The 15883-nt window shown below is 45.2% G+C and overlaps 1 pseudogene across 1 annotated transcript in view; it reads right to left on the reverse strand.

Moving 5' to 3' along the window:
* Positions 1 to 15883, reverse strand: part of LOC147726128 (uncharacterized) — a 261305-nt pseudogene that overhangs the window by 93232 nt on the left and 152190 nt on the right. Inside the window, exon 5 of the transcript XR_015309266.1 lies at positions 12742 to 13065. The product of XR_015309266.1 is annotated as an uncharacterized LOC147726128 (transcript). The remainder of the gene's footprint in view (positions 1 to 12741; positions 13066 to 15883) is intronic.

Raw genomic sequence — 15883 nt, forward strand, 5'->3', positions numbered from 1 at the left:
AAGGGTATGGCCTGCTTTATGTGTAGTAGAGGATACCAGTTGCATAAAATTAGCCCCTGCTAAGGAAGAGACCAGCTGAACTGCTTGGCCACAGTTTGGGTCATTCACGTGCAGATTAAAATCGCCAAGGGCCGTAAAAGTGGCATAAACTAGAGATTTTTGTGCAATAAAATTGCAGAGATCCTGACATAAATTTAGGTGGTCTATAAATGAGAATGCCTGAAAAGGAGGATGAAGGGTTAATTTGGAGGCAAAAATTGAGGCCTTCCATGCCCTGCATGTAGAGTGGGGCAGAGGAAACTAGCTCCCATGAGACTTTAAAAATAATGGCCACCCATCCCCTATTTTATTGCCCTCCTTATTAGCATGGCACATTTTAAAACCTTTTCAAAACAAAGGAGTAAGACCCAGTCGGACAAGATCTAGGCAGGGTAATAAATAAGGAAACCTTTGGGGTAGGCCTACACCTTGGAATTGTCAAGCATCCACCACTTGTATAGCTTGAAGGATCAATACCACTTTTTTATATCAATCCTGGTATATTTATTTATACCTTTTCTTTTTTATCTATTTTCGTTTTCAGTATTCAATCACTAATACATGAATGCCACTTTACATAACAAGGACTTTTCCCCAAAAAACTTTACAATTGGAGAATAGTGATGTTTACTTGGGTCAAAAAATGAATAAGACATAGCAAAGTAGATGATGATTGTTTGGCACTAGGGCAACCTAATTTATATGTGTTGTTATTTGTTTAATTTTTTGTATTAGAGATATATAAGTTTTTGTGTAAATTCTTTTTTGTAATTCTGTAAAGTATGGTCATTTATTTTTAATATTGTTGTGCATGATATGATTCATAACTAATTGCAAAGATGAAATGGCTTTGAAAAAACTGTAATTAGGAAGTGATAGTGTTTCCTTTTTTCATGTATTAGTGATTGAATACTGAAAACGTAAATAGATCAAAAAGAAAAGGTATAAATAAATATACCAGGATTGATATAAAAAAGTGGTATTGATCTTTCAAGCTATACAAGTGGTGGATGCCTGAAAATTCCAAGGTTTAGGCCTACCCCCAGGTTTTCCACATTTTAAAATCGCTGCCACAAAGTACGTACTTAGCCAAGTTTCTGTTAAGAACATGGCGTCCCAGGAATTCTCAGTTAAAACTCCCCAAACATCATCTGCATTGGCAATCTGCAGTTGACTAGGCACACCCTAATTTTTTCAAAATGCTTAAGCGCTGTGCCCTGGGGAGTAGCTTTCCTAGTGCTGCTATTATGCTGCATATCTACGGTGTAATTAAACACCTGACCAAAAGAGTGGCATATGTATGGCAGTGTAGTCATTGCAAGGTTAATCTGGTGAGCCCCGGGACAAACAGTACCTTTGTGGAGCGGCACCTCGTCTCTAGACCAACATATGACTGTCTCACTCCCCCAACCGGCAGCATGGCTGGCGCTGGCCGCGTTCCGGTCGTGGACAGGCGCAGATGGGCTTGCCTTTGGCACACCTTCAGTGCGCTTGCGGCGACCCGTTTAGAGCGTCTGCTGAGCGTCTGGGCCCCCATCTGCCCTAAGTACACAGAGGCAGGAAGTAAAGCAATTGGGGAGGACTTGCGTCCCTCCGTTCAACCGGCATCAAAAGCTGTGACGTACCGGGGACAGGGATGGAGAGGCGCAGGATCAGTTTGAAAGCTGCAGGTAAGACGCACAGTGCAATATAAGTCAAACCAACAAACTTAAAAATCACAGTACTACAGTAAGGAGTGGAATAGGAGATACCCCGCCTCGCGGAGGGGGGCAAGAGAGAGTGGGAAACTTCCCGTTACGGGGAGTACAGATTGGGGGTACATTGATGTGCCTTGGAGTGGGGTGATTTGGCATTGTTTACAAATGATTTCCCTCAGCTGAGAGAGAAGACTGAGGAATGGTACAAACAAATTGATCTGTTTGTGAAAATCTCCAAGGTTCTGGGGATAGATTTGAATACTCTATTTGACATAATGGCCCTAAGGGATTTGTGGGCAGCTTGCAAGATCGCAATTGAGTGGCCCACCTCAGAACCAACCAGGAATCCGTTAACTCATGGCCCATCGGCAGAAATAATGAAAAAATATGAACAGGCATGATTGTGCAGGGCGTACTGAAGGAGATTCGAGGAATTCCCTGTAATTCACCTATAATGGGGCTGCAGAAACCTAGTGTCAATTATAGAATAGTGCAGGATTTATGACAGGTTAATGTTAATGGATTGTGATTCCATGTTGTCCTTTGGAACAAAATCCAGCTGTTATTTTGCTTGAAATACCTTGTGAAGCTGAATGGTTTACGGTCATTGATCCATGTCAAGCATCATTCTCGATACCCCTCCAAGAGGAGCGACAATTTTTATTTGTTTACCGGCTGGAGAACTGTGTGTTAACATGGGGTCACATCCCACAAGGGTATATAGAAAGTCAGTCTATCTTTAATCAAATTTTGAAAAAGAATCTCAAAGGTCTGACAATGCCACAGAAGTCGGTTCTTGTGTAATACATAGACGACCTTCTGGTTGCCTCAGAAGTTGAAGACGCTTGCAGGATAGATATTGGGGCTTTGTCGAGTCATCTGGCAGAGAATGGACATAAAGTGTTACCTGGAAAACCTCAGCACTACATGTCTGAGGTACAGTATTTAGGGCATCAAATTGCAAAGAGAAAGAGAAAGATGTCATCAGATCGCATAGAGGTGATTATGCAAATCGGTACTCCAAAGCGGCAGAAGGAAGTCCAAATGTTTTTGGGAATGGTCGGCTATTGGCGACAGTGGCTCACAAATATTTCTCTGCAGGTAAAACCTTAGTTAAGGTTAGCGCAGAAGGATTTAAGTGATCCAGTACCATGGGATGACGATTGTTTGAGGGCCTTCCAGGAGCTAAGGGAAAGCTTGTGCAGTGCACCAGCTCTTGGAATGCCTGATTATAATAAAGCGTTTTTGCTTTTCTGTCATGAGAGGGATGGGTGCGCATTGGCAGTATTAGCTCAGACACATGGGGGTGCCTGTAGACCAGTAGCTTATTTTTCAGTCACCTTAGATCCAGTGGCTTCTGCAATGTCCCGATGTCTCAGATCCATTGCTGCAACTGGTGTCCGCATTGAGAGGTGTCAAAGCATCATGATGGGTCATCCCCTTACAGTATATGTACCGCACTCAGTGAAATTCCTGATGACGAGAACCAAAACACAGTACCTGACTAAAAATAGGCTTACCAATTATGAGCAAGTGATACTATCATCTAAAAATGTGACTCTGAAAAGATGTTCTATGTTAAACCCAGCCACACTGATGCCATATCCACCTGTAGAAGGTGAAGATTGTGAGGAGCATGACTGCCTAGATGTGAGTGAGCTTTCTACCAAGCCCTGACCTGATATTGTCAATGAACCTTAGCCTGAATCTGATTTAGTCCTTTTTGTTGACGGTTCATGTTTAAGAGACAATGAAGGTTGTTTGAGAGCATCTTTTGCTGTCTGTACTATTTCGGGAGTTGTGGAAGCCACTTGTTTACAAGGAGAATACTCTGCATATGTGGCAGAAATTATTGCCCTAATACATGCATTTTTCATCTCTGATCGAGTCCAAGTGACTGTCTAGACAGACAGACAGTATGGGTTCGGAGTAGTTCTGGTCACAAAGAGGGTTCCCAATGTCATCAGGATCTCCGATCAGAAATTGGGAATATGTGAGACAACTGTTAAAAGCATTACAGAAATAAAAAAAAATAGCGGTGGTAAAGTGTGCAGCACACGAAAGGGGGAGAATTTTGTCATCAAAGGAACCCGTTATGCAGACAAATTGGCTCGTTTTTGTGCTATACATGCTTGTATTTTTAACGGAGAATATGTGGGAGATAGCACAGAAAAGACAGAGCTCAGCATGATGTTGGCTATGGCCGATACCTGGGATGAGATTAAAAGATTACAAGAAGAGGTCCCTGAAGAGGAAGAAGCAGCATGGGTAAGAGCAGGTTGTGAGAGAAGAGGCCATGGCATTTGGGTGACAACAGATGAAAGAACAGTGTTACACAACTGTCTATTGAGCCCTATTCCAAGGCATATACATGGAGCAGTTCACCTTGGAAGAGACGCCATGTTTCGTTAGAGTTAGTTCAATCCACAGTTCCGTATGTATGATGAGGCAGTGTGTCATATGTGTGGTATGTGTCAGCAGATGAATGCAGGAAAGAAAAGGTGGTTGCTTTGAGTCATATTGGGAGGTCAGGACGTCCTTCCAATCGAATGCAGTTAGACTTCATAGAGATGCCCAGGTGCAATGGATTAAGATAAGTTTTGGTGGTAGTGTGTATCTTTTCACGTTGGGTTGAGGTGTATCTGACTAGAAGGTGTGACAGTCTTACAGTAGCAAAATTGTTGCCTAGAGAGATTATCCCACGGTTTGGATTTCCACCTCATTGGAATCGGACGGAGGCTTCTGGTCTAGTGGAGCAAATACATAGGACTATCAAGATGAGAGTGGCAAAGGTTTGATCGTCGACGTCTTTAAAATGGCCGGATGATCTGCCCTTGGTTCGATGAGTTTGCATCGCACTCTAGATAGGAGAACAGGATTGTTCCCTCACGAGATATTGATGGGGAGAGTGATGCGCTTGCCTGCAGTGCCAGCGACAGCATTGATAAACATCACCGATGATTTGGTGCTTGATTAGTGCAAGGGATTGGCTGATGTGGTTAATTCTGTGTCCACCAGGTCTAGGCTGTGACTACTTCCACCTCGAGAGAACTCCTGCATGACTTAAGCCTGGGGGACTGGGTTTTGGTCAGAAAGCATGTGAGGAAGAGCTGCCTTGATGCACGCTGGCATGGACCCTATCAAGTGATCCTGGTTACAAGCACAGCTGTGAAGTGCGGAGATTTGCCGAACTGGATCCACGCCTCTCACACTTGCAGAGTTACAGCACCCTCGGAGGGAACAGCTCTCCTTGATCAAAGACGCACAACAGAGAATAGAAATTCGGAAGAGGGGACACGCCAAGCTCTGAGGGTTGCTACTGAAGTAGAGCATTCATTGGGTCAGGCTGGAAGAAGTCATGCTGCATTAGATTCTGACATAAACATCGAAAGTGACAAAAGCATTGGAACTGAAACAGAATCGGATCTGGTGGATCAGACAGAAGTGGAACAGGACAGATTGGGGAGTAGAACCGAGGCTGCAAGTGAAGGGTGACCAGAAAGGAAAGAGAGACTGAATCTGAGGCTTACATCAGAAAAGGATCTTGCTCCCATCTCTGAAAGTTCTGAATCTGAGAAAAGTGAGACAGAACCAAATCAAGACGGCCTAAGAAGATCAAAAAGAGGACGAGTGCTGTGTTAAAAATACGATGCTCTAGAGTGGACATACCTATGCACAGATTCAAAAACCAGTGAAGTCAGGGAGACTATGGTCTGGGAGAGTGCTAGGCAGAGGGAACACACTGGTTATTGAGATTGAACTGCTAGTCCCAGGAGTTGAGGCTCTCTGGATTCTGATCCTGACGTACCTGATCCTCCAAGGCTAAGTGGATTGAGACTCTTAATGCTAAATCGATTTACGTTCCCAATCCTTTGGTTGTCAGACCACAGCTCAAGATTTGGCAGCATTTCATATGGAAATCCTGGAACTTGTTGTTGATGTTCTGGGTACTGACATAATCTTTGATGAAAATTGAACTGATTAAAGAAAAAGAAAGAAGCATATGAACTTTGTTCCAAAAGAAGATAACCTATGCCCGAGTGGAAGAAGAATACAATTAGGGAATATCAATAGAAGAAGATAGAGGGATAGGGATGTCTATTCATGAACTTTATATTAGCATTATCAAACTGAATACAAAAGAATCTAAGCACTACAGGCAAATCATTACGGACTTTGTGCAGAAGTTCAAGACAGAGAAAAGAGACTTTCTTATTTCATTTCTGCAGAGTGGAAAAACTGATTCAACATGGAGTAAGGAAATTTGAGCCGCAGGCAGAAATGCATGATAGGCACACTTATAAAGGGAGAAATCATAGTTATTACAGTAGTGATTATCACTTCCATAGTTCAGTCTAATGAATTGAAAGATGAGGTAACAGGGACATCTATACCTCCTGTAGCAAACATAAGAGAGGGTGCATCATAATCAGATGAGGATACTGTTAGACCTGACATCATTGCCATGAGTCTCCCTTCCATTTTTGATGGATTGCCTCCTCTGTTTTGATATGTGTTTGCTGGATTTATGCTTTGGGGACTACGCCACTGCTAATCAGTGCCACAGTGCAAGTGCTCTCTATGTTTAATTGATGTATTAATTGGATTCCATGATTGGGTCATTTGATTTACCTGTCAGCCCCTAGTACAGTGCACTATGTGTGCCCAGGGCTTGTAAATCAAATGCTGCTGGTGGGCTTGAAGCACTGGTTGTGCCACCCCCAGAAGCAGCTTGTAAAATGTGTCTCAAGCCTGCCATAGCAAGGCCTGTGTGCAGTCTAGCACTGCCATGTCGACTTGGCCAAGTGCACCCACTTGCCAGTCCCTAAACCTTCCGTTTGCTTCATATTATACAACCCTATGGTAGGCCCAAGGGCAGGGTGCATTGTAAGTATAAGGTAGTACATGCTCTGATGTGTGTAGCATGGTCTAATAGAGAATTACAGCCATTTTCGTTTTTCACTATTGAAGGCAACCTGTTCTCAATAGGTTAGATTGGGCAGTTAGATTATTAAATTCTTTTAATCCTAACTGACTCAGGGAACATGGTAGAAATTCAAATGTAGTATGCCTGAACTCAGAATAATAAAATACATCTTTTAGTAAAGGTTATTTTAATATTCTGTGTTTGCAAATACCACTTTTAGAAAGCAGGTATTTGCTTGCCTAACCAGTTGAGCCTGCCTCTGCTGGGTTGTGTATTCCTTGTCTGGGTTTGTGTATGACAGGGCTGGGGAATTCCAAAAGACAGGCTGGGACAACCCAGTGGTGAATAGAGAGATTTACATCCATATGGGAGGGAGGAGTGCACCTGGGACCTGAATAGGGCTGGGACTTCCCTCTACAATGCTGGCTCCACCCCCTGGTGCCTGTCCGATGTCTCTGCCCTGCACTGTGAAAGGAGAGGAGGAATCATGTCAACAGAGTGCTCCAGAGCTGCATCTTCCCTCTCCTGTGCTGGCTCTACCTCCTGTGGGACGTCTGATGTCTCTGCCCTGCACAGTGAAAGGAAGAGGAGAGTCATGTAAACAGAGTGCTCAGGAACTGGTTTGGACTAGGCAGAGGCCTCTCTGCCTTCAGAGAACAAAGGGGTATAAATATTGGGAGCCTGATCCCAAGAAATTAGATCACTTCTGGAACAAGAAATCTTTCTGCCAAGGATAAGAACCAAGGAAGCTGCAGGAGTTTGGACTGCCCTCTGCCAATGTGCTGTTTGCTGGGTTGGCCCGCAGTGGTTACTTCATTGCCAGGGGAAAGGAGAAGGAACTTTGTAAGGACTTTCATCTACAGGATATTCTCCAAGGGCTTGAACTGTGCTTGCCTCCTGCTGAAGTCTCAGGGACAAAAGACTTCACCTCCAGCTCCCTCCTGAATTTCCTTGCTGGAAATTCTGATTCCAGTCACTTGCGTGCCGCTGGGAGCTGGAAGCGCAACGCATCGAGGAGAAGCATGTCGCCGCCACAGCTGAAATCATCGCAACACTGGAGAAGCAAGCCTTCGCCGCATCTCCCTGGAAGCGTGTGTTCATTGAAGCTGTCTGCTGTCGCATCACCGGAGAAGCTTGACACCATCGTGAGAGTCACCATTGCATCACCGGAGAACCGCGTCGCAGGGCCTGTCGCGGTTCCAAAGTACAGAGTTGTTGCAAGGCTGCCAGGGCGTCATCGCATTGCCGCATCAAGGGCGCCATCTTCTTGCATCGCAAGTGGATCATCGCATCGCATCCAGGTGCCGTCTTGCCCATCGCAACGGGCCCGCAAGCCGAGAATCTATGCATCACCTCCGCACCGGTAAGGCTCACGATGAGTCCCCTACTCTGTGCAAGCACTGAGGAAGGACGCAACCGTTCCCTCGGGTCACGGAACCGGCGCATCTCCCCTTTTGCAAGCCTTTTGTTCACTTTGTGTTTCAGGCCAGACTGGGAATCAACACCGGCCCTGTCAAAGTGCTCGCCCCCCCCCCGCCCCACTCCGGGGGGGTGGTGGGGTTGGAGGTGCTGCCAAGCACTTTGCTAGGGCCGGTTTTCGGCCGATTTTGTTGCAGGGCAGATTTTGCTATGGCCAATCCGGGCTTGTTTGCGTCCGGGAAGGAGCTGTGTTCAATGCTCCGGGAGGGCACTGACATTTAGGGATGTCAGCATTTGAGGTTAGCGCTCTAGCCATGACGGTCCTCACGATCGCCCTTGATTGAAAAGGGGCGGATGACGTGAATGCTAGCAGTCCGATTCTCAGCTGCCGCACGTAATTTTCTCCTGAGGAGCTATTCTTCTTTTAATTGAATGCGACTTTGCACATTAGTTTTAAAACTGTTTTTAACTACCTGCCATTTTCACTTTCTAAGTCCGGAAAGGAGCTGTGTTCAATGCTCTAGTTGGGGAGGTATCTGACATTTAGGGGCATCAGCAATAGAGGTTAGCACTCTAGCTGTTACCGTCCTCATGCTCGCCTTTGATTGAAAAGGCGGGAATGATGCCTAGGGCAAGCCCGTCCGCGCCCGTCCGAGCCCGACCGGGCCCAGGAGCTAGAATTCCTGAACGCCTGGTCCTCCCATGAGAAAAACACATTTTTATTCGGCTGTATGTCCTTGGAGGGACTTTGGCACAGAAATGCTATCTCATTCTTGCACCAGCCATTGTAAGTAGTAAATGCCCTCATTGTTTATTTGAACCAGATCCCAAGGTCTCAGCAGTAAAGATTCCTTCCCACCAACCTGCTTTCAAAATGTGCCTGCTAGATTGCCGCTCTATGCCCAAGCATGCAATTGAAATCCGGTCAGTTCAGGAAGAAGAATACCCGGATGCCATGTATCTAACAGAAACATGGCTTACCAACTCACTAGATCCGGTAGTGGTCCAGGCACTTCCTCCAGGCTATGTGATCCAGAGGCAAGATCAGGAATTAAATAGGGGAGGAGGCCTGGCCATTATTTATGAAGATGTATTCAACAGTCGAGCCACGACAGGCCTGATTCCTGACTGTGAAAGCCTCTTTTTTGCATTGGGTTTCTCCCACACTTGCTCCAGGAGCTATTGGCCACTTTAATAGAGACCTGCCCGAGATAATAGCTAAATCAGTCAGCTCTCTTTCGAACTTCTCCGTATTAGGTGATTTGAATATCCATTTCGATGCAATCTCTTCACCTGGTGTGGAGGAAATGACTGATAGCTTGGGTGCTCTCCTACTTAATTTGAAAGTGACCAGACCCACACATCAAAAAGGCCACTACTCGACCCTATCTTTTCCAACATTAACAAGCTTGTTGTGGAAAATCCTATCCCAATGACTTGGTCGGATCACCATATGATACCCTTCTCATGGACTCCCTCGGATAGTGATCCGCCATTGGAACCGGTAAAAAAGTCATAATTTGGCCAAACTTCCTACTGAGTCTTGGGCGCTTACTCTTAGTAACACCCGAGCGGCATTGAAGGACGACCCAGAATCTGCCAACAAGTTTAATCAAAGGCTCAAATCCTCCTTAGACCTGGAGGCTCCTAAAAAAGGACAACCAATAAGAAGGGTTCTAAGATGATAGTATGGTACACGCCTAAGCTCAGAGAGCTGAAGCAACAATGTAAACGACTGGAGAGGTTTTGGAGGAAAGATTTCTCCAACGATAAGAAGACTGAACACAGAAATGCAACTAAAACTCATAAGTTAGAAACCAGAAGGACCCAATCCTCATTCTTCGCAACAAGGATTACCTCAGCCTCAAATACCCCTCGTGAAATTTTCAAAATTGCCAAATCTCTTCTCAGCCCTGCTTCCCCATCTCTGCACTCTGATGATATTTTAGGCCGCTGCAATAAGCTGACAGAATTATTTTTTTTTTAAATTCAAGATATTTATTTAGCTATTTCCCCAGCCCCTGCCCCCCTTAACGCTCCACAGGTGGAAAACGGGTCAAAATTACTCAACAGTTCTTCGGCGGTTATTCCCCCCCTCGACATGAAATCCTTAAAAATCTATTTCAATAAACTAAAATCAGGCTCCCCCAGAGATGTACCCCCCCCCCCTCCCCCCCCCAATGCTCTGAGAGAGAGCACTTCTCAAAAATACAGGCTTGGACCCAGAAATATTTGCGAATTACCGTCCGATCTCGCTTTTATCAGGGATCACAAAAGTTGCGGAAAAGCATGTCAAGTCCATTCTTTCCATCTTCTTGGAAAAAAATGACTGCTTTCATCCCTTGCAAACCGGTTTTAGACCCCAGCAGGGCACGGAGACCACCCAGCTCCTAGTAGTTGAGGAAACCAGAAAAATTCTAGATATTGGTGGCTCTGCAGCAATTGTCCTCCTCGACCTAAGCGCGGCATTTCACACAGTCAATCATCAATTGCTGATTTCAAGGCTCAGAATGGTAGGAGTGTCTGGAGTTGCTCTCAAGTGGTTGGAGTCCTTCTTATTTGACAGATCATTTCAAGACTAACTCCATCTCTAAAAGTATGCCGCTCTGTTGCCGTGTCCCTCAGGGCTCTTCCCTGAGCCCCATGTTGTTTAATATTTATATGAGCCCCCTGGCAGAGGTCGTCAAGCCCTTTGGCATACAGATTGTTACCTGTGTGGATGACACCCAATTGGTTGTCTCCTTAAACCAATCGGAGAATGGGGCAACTAATCTGGCCGGCTGTCTGGAAAAAGTGTCTGCATATATGGAAGACTCATATTTAAAACTGAATGGAGCTAAAACAGATCTGATGTTCTTGGGCAAACCCTCCCCCCTGGACTCCAGCTCTTAATGGCATACATGTTTGGATATCATGCCTCCTCCAAAAGAGCAAATCAAAAGCCTTGGCGTTTGGCTGGACCACAATCTAAACATAAAGGAGAAATCTAGAGAAGGTAGAAGGGATCTGCTATGGAATACTGAGAATGATTAGGAAAATCCTCCCCCTGTTGCCTTTCAATGACAGGAGATTGTTGGTTCACGCTCTGATTCTCTCACGCCTTGATTACGCCAATGTTCTCTATTTCGGCTCCCCTTGCTCAACAATTAGGAAGCTACAGACTGTTCAAAACTGTGCAGCTCGTCTCCTTCTACGGACCCCAAATAGGGAATCCGTGCGATCATCAATAGCTTCCCCCCATTGGCTTCCGGTCGCTGAGAGACTTCAGTTTAAGGCTCTATGCATTGTACACAAGACTCTATCCTCAAAGGGCCCATCAATTCTGCGATCCATCATCTCTTCTTACCATCCCAGTAGATGCTTTCGCTCTGGGAAGAAACACCTGGCAGCAGTCCCAAGGATACATAGGTCTAGGAGCGGGGTACGAATGTTCTCCTACAACGCATCCAAACGTTGGAACCAACTTCCCAATTATATCCACCTTGAAGAGGATTATCTGTCCTTCCGAAGACAGCTAAAAACCTTTTTGTTCCCTATTGTTTAATGTCTGTCATGAAGTTTCTGTTTCTAAGCGCTGGGAGGTCTTCTGATAGCCATGCGCTCTACAAGTACCAATTCATTCATTCATTCATTCAGCTGAAACAGAATGTGTTATAAGAGGATCCAATCACAGAAATGTGGCTTTACAGTAGTGGAAATAATCAATAGAATAATAACTGAATCTACTATCTCTCCCTATCACTCTCTCTCTCTCTCTCTGTCTCTCTCTGTCTCTCTCTCTCTCTCTCTCTCTGTCTTTCTCTCTTCCTCTCTCTCACTCTCTCTCTCTCTGTCTCTCTCTGTCTCTCTCTCTCTCTCTGTCTTTCTCTCTTCCTCTCTCTCTCGCTCTCTCTCTCTTTGTCTCTACTTCTCTCTCACTCTCTGTTTTTATAATTTCTTACTCTGTCTCCCTTCTCTATGCCCCCTTTCTCCCTCTGTCTTTCACTCTTCGTCTCTCTCTCTCCCTCTCTGTCTCCCTCTCTCTCTTTCCCTCCCTCTCATTCTCTCTCTCTCTCTCTCTCTCTCTCTCTCGGTCTCTCTCTCTGTTTCTCTCTCTATTTCTGTCTCTCTCTCCCTCTCATTCCCTCTCTCTCTCTCTTTCACTCTTCCACTCTCTCTCGCTCTCTCTCTTGCTCTCTCTCTCTTTCTCTCTCTCTCTCTGTCTTTATCTCTTCCTCTCTCTCCCTCTCTCTCTCTTTGTCTCCTTCTCTCTCCCTCTCACTCTCTCTGTCTCTCTCTGTCTCTCTCTCGCATTCTCTCTGTGTGTCTCTCTCTTTCCCTACTTCAACATGTGTCTTTTCATAGGAATTTTTTTATTATCTCAAAACTACCAGGCATAACCATGGCCTTCCTGACCACAGAGCTCAACTCCAAAGAGAACCGCGAACTAGATGACGTCTTGCTAACCGCAGCCGTCAAAACAATTCTAGGTAACTGGAAAAACACGAGTAAAGCCACGTTCAAACGTTGGTTCATCTGGGTAACATTTCTACGAGGGGCCGACAACATTACCGCCAACCACCACCAAAGCTCACATTAGTCAACACTGCCGGTGCAGACATCACCGCATCACTTTTCCTCATCCATAATGGTAATTTCTGCACACAGAGCACTGTTTACCTGTCTGGTTGGTTGTGACTGTCACATTATAGAGGAGATAGTATCGATCAGGAGAGAGCTGTTTTCTTGCTCCATAGACAGCCACGATGTACTCGGTGAAGGGGAGCAGGTCTGTGCATGTCACCGCTGTCTCTTTGGCCCTGCTGTCCTGGGCTTCAATGGCACATTCTTGGTATAATAGATATGGGGAGCATCTGTTCGCACAGCAGGAATTTTGATACCATGTTGCTGAAGTGTCCCAAAAACTTCGACAGTCGTCGTTTCCGCAGGTCAGTGTCATCGTGACGCGGCTGGAAGACACGCCCAGGTGTGTTTGCTTTATTTCTATGAGAAACAGAACATTCACGTGTTTGCAATGCACACTATCAGAAGAATGACACAAGAAACGCACTTGTCATCAAAGTAAACAACAGAAAATGACACGTTCCCATTAGGGAATAAGGTATCAACCTTTAGAAAATCCATAAAACTGCCCTTATAGGTCTGGGACACACAGTCCTGTGCTGACAGCATCATCATTTACGAGACACTTCAGGAAACACTTCTTTTTTGTGCGCAGTTTATGGCCTTGATTAAGAGTTCTGCTGAAATCCATGTGTAGATTCACAGAGCGAGGCTAGAATTTGAGTTACCGGCTGGCATCCTTCTTTTATGAGTGAAACCCCATGGGAATCAGAAATAACTGCAGACTTGGAGTTACCCGGCGGTATTCCACGCCTGATGGCCTATTCTGCAGGATTCAACGCTCCCAGTTAGCATGTGCTCTCAGCAGGTGTCAAATGGGAGCCATGGTTTCTTTTCATGGAAAAAAAGAAACTTGGGGTCCGATTACGATAATGGTGACTAACCGACTAGTAGTCAGCGGTCCCACCCACTAAATTATGATGTAACTTCCGTCAGAACCACGGCATTTTCCATTTCGGCTTGTGCCGCAGCCTGAAAAGAGCCACAGCACAAGCCACTATGGAAAAAGGGATGTTTTTAAATATCCATGCACCGTATGCCAGGCACAATATGGCGCCTAAAACATCGGGTATGGATGTTTGTGGGGGCAGTGCAGGGATGGGGGCCCTCCTAGGGACCCCTGAAGTCCCTTTCTGACAGCCTTTCCATAGCGGTCGGAAAGGGACAACATAATCCCTATGGCTGTCAACTGATTGGATACCTACAGACAAATGGGCACTCACAATAACTGTATCAAGGGTAATGTATATAGTCTCAGTCGGAAGTGGGGCTTCCAGGAAAAGGGATGCGGATCCAACACCCACAATGTTTCACCTAGGCGAAACCAAACAACAAACCTAATCTCTCCGAGCACTCTCACTATACATGAAATTAAGTTATATCAATATGTTTTATAATGCATCTCAATTGGCATTTGTCACTCTCCCAATATCTTTGATCAAAAGTCCAAAATCCCCAGTTTAAAGTTCATCCGTTTTTATTTTCGTATTCTTCCAAATAACATGAATTCTCGATAGAGCAGCCACAGCAGCCAACACGTGTTTCGTCGTGTAGTTATAAGACACTTTAGACTTCCTCAGGGCTATATTATCCTGATGATTCACTCTCTTGTAATCATCTCCTCATACTCAATCCATCTTTAAATCTCTATGTCTCCGATCCCAAGACAGAGTAAATATTATCCACTTCGTTATTCTCTTGCTCCGTGTATTTTCTCCACTTGCAAATTACTAAAACCAAAGAATATGCATATCTCACTATTCTGAACCCATATCCATATATATATAAATTATCCAAAGTTTCAGTCCACTCACCCTTAACGCTCGCGCTCCCGTTTAGTTTACGACCAGATCCTTTATCCACAGATCGCTATTTCTGTTCCACGGGTAGTGTATATCTTCACTAGTGCGTTCGGAACGGGAGCGCGAGCATTCATGTTATTTGGAAGAATACGAAAATAAAAACGGATGAACTTTAAACTGGGGATTTTGGACTTTTGATCAAAGATATTGGGAGAGTGACAAATGCCAATTGAGATGCATTATAAAACATATTGATATAACTTAATTTCATGTATAGTGAGAGTGCTCGGAGAGATTAGGTTTATAATCCCTATGGCCCTGCCGGTGCAGGCACCGCCTCTACTGTAGGGATTACAATCTGTCAGAAGCGTTGGTTGATCCCTCTGACCGTGCGGTCCAAACAACTGCATCATAGTGCAGCAGTCAGACCGTACTACTGGATGTCAGTAGCACCACCAATGACAGCCTGCTGGTGGCGGTTCGACTGCCATCCTAATAAGGCCCTTTTTCAGGGATTTGGGTGGGGGGGGCTGAGCCTTGCTTGCTGTTGCAGCTAGAGCCTCATGCGATTTTACCTGCTGGAATTACAAGTCGGTAAAATAGGGCCTGGTGTTCTCGAACTAGCTTAATTTGCTTTTGGTCTACTGACCCTCACAAGATGCTGTTCCCTTTATGAGATGGAAGAGGCCATTCTGTCATGGAAATCAGTTGCACCATAGTATTAGGGAATGTTCACTTCTTACTGGAATTCTCTGACACTAGCACACAGAACCTTATAAATAACTAGATGGTTATAACCTCATATTGCTCAATCAGGAATCTACTCATTGTAGGGATCATCACCCTACTGCCATCTTCACTTCTTCAGATACATACTGCGGTACCAACTGTAGGTTTGCCGCATTTTTTTGTTTGAAACACATTCTGATTATTCCTGGCACTCTGACTATTACTGGCATCAACGCTATAAGGCATATATCTTTCAATTTTGTGCTTTTTAAATATCTTTACCGCCCGGAGCTTTTTAACTTGCATTGCTTTTACTCTTTTTAAAAATCCAGAGGCATTGGATTGTTAGTTGTAGATTAAAATTAGTTTAATACTCACTCAGACCACAGCTGTCTTCCGGTTCAAAGCCTCGTTCCACCACGGCTGGTGCTGATTGCGTGGAGGGCTCAGTGAACCTGAAAAACCTGGGACTGAATTTCCGGGTCAAAAGGGTTTAGCTGGTATCTGCGCACCAGTTTCCTGCGGTTAATCTCCACATAAGCAGGATGCCGGAGCAGACGTGCATCAGACACGCACAGTGGGTGCGCCGCCGGCGCGCCAAAGCCGCGCCAAAGGCAAGCTGGTCTGCAACTGTCCGCGCCTGGACC

This window comes from Lissotriton vulgaris, chromosome 3_1, assembly GCF_964263255.1.
Source record: "Lissotriton vulgaris chromosome 3_1, aLisVul1.2, whole genome shotgun sequence".
NCBI lineage: Eukaryota > Metazoa > Chordata > Amphibia > Caudata > Salamandridae > Lissotriton > Lissotriton vulgaris.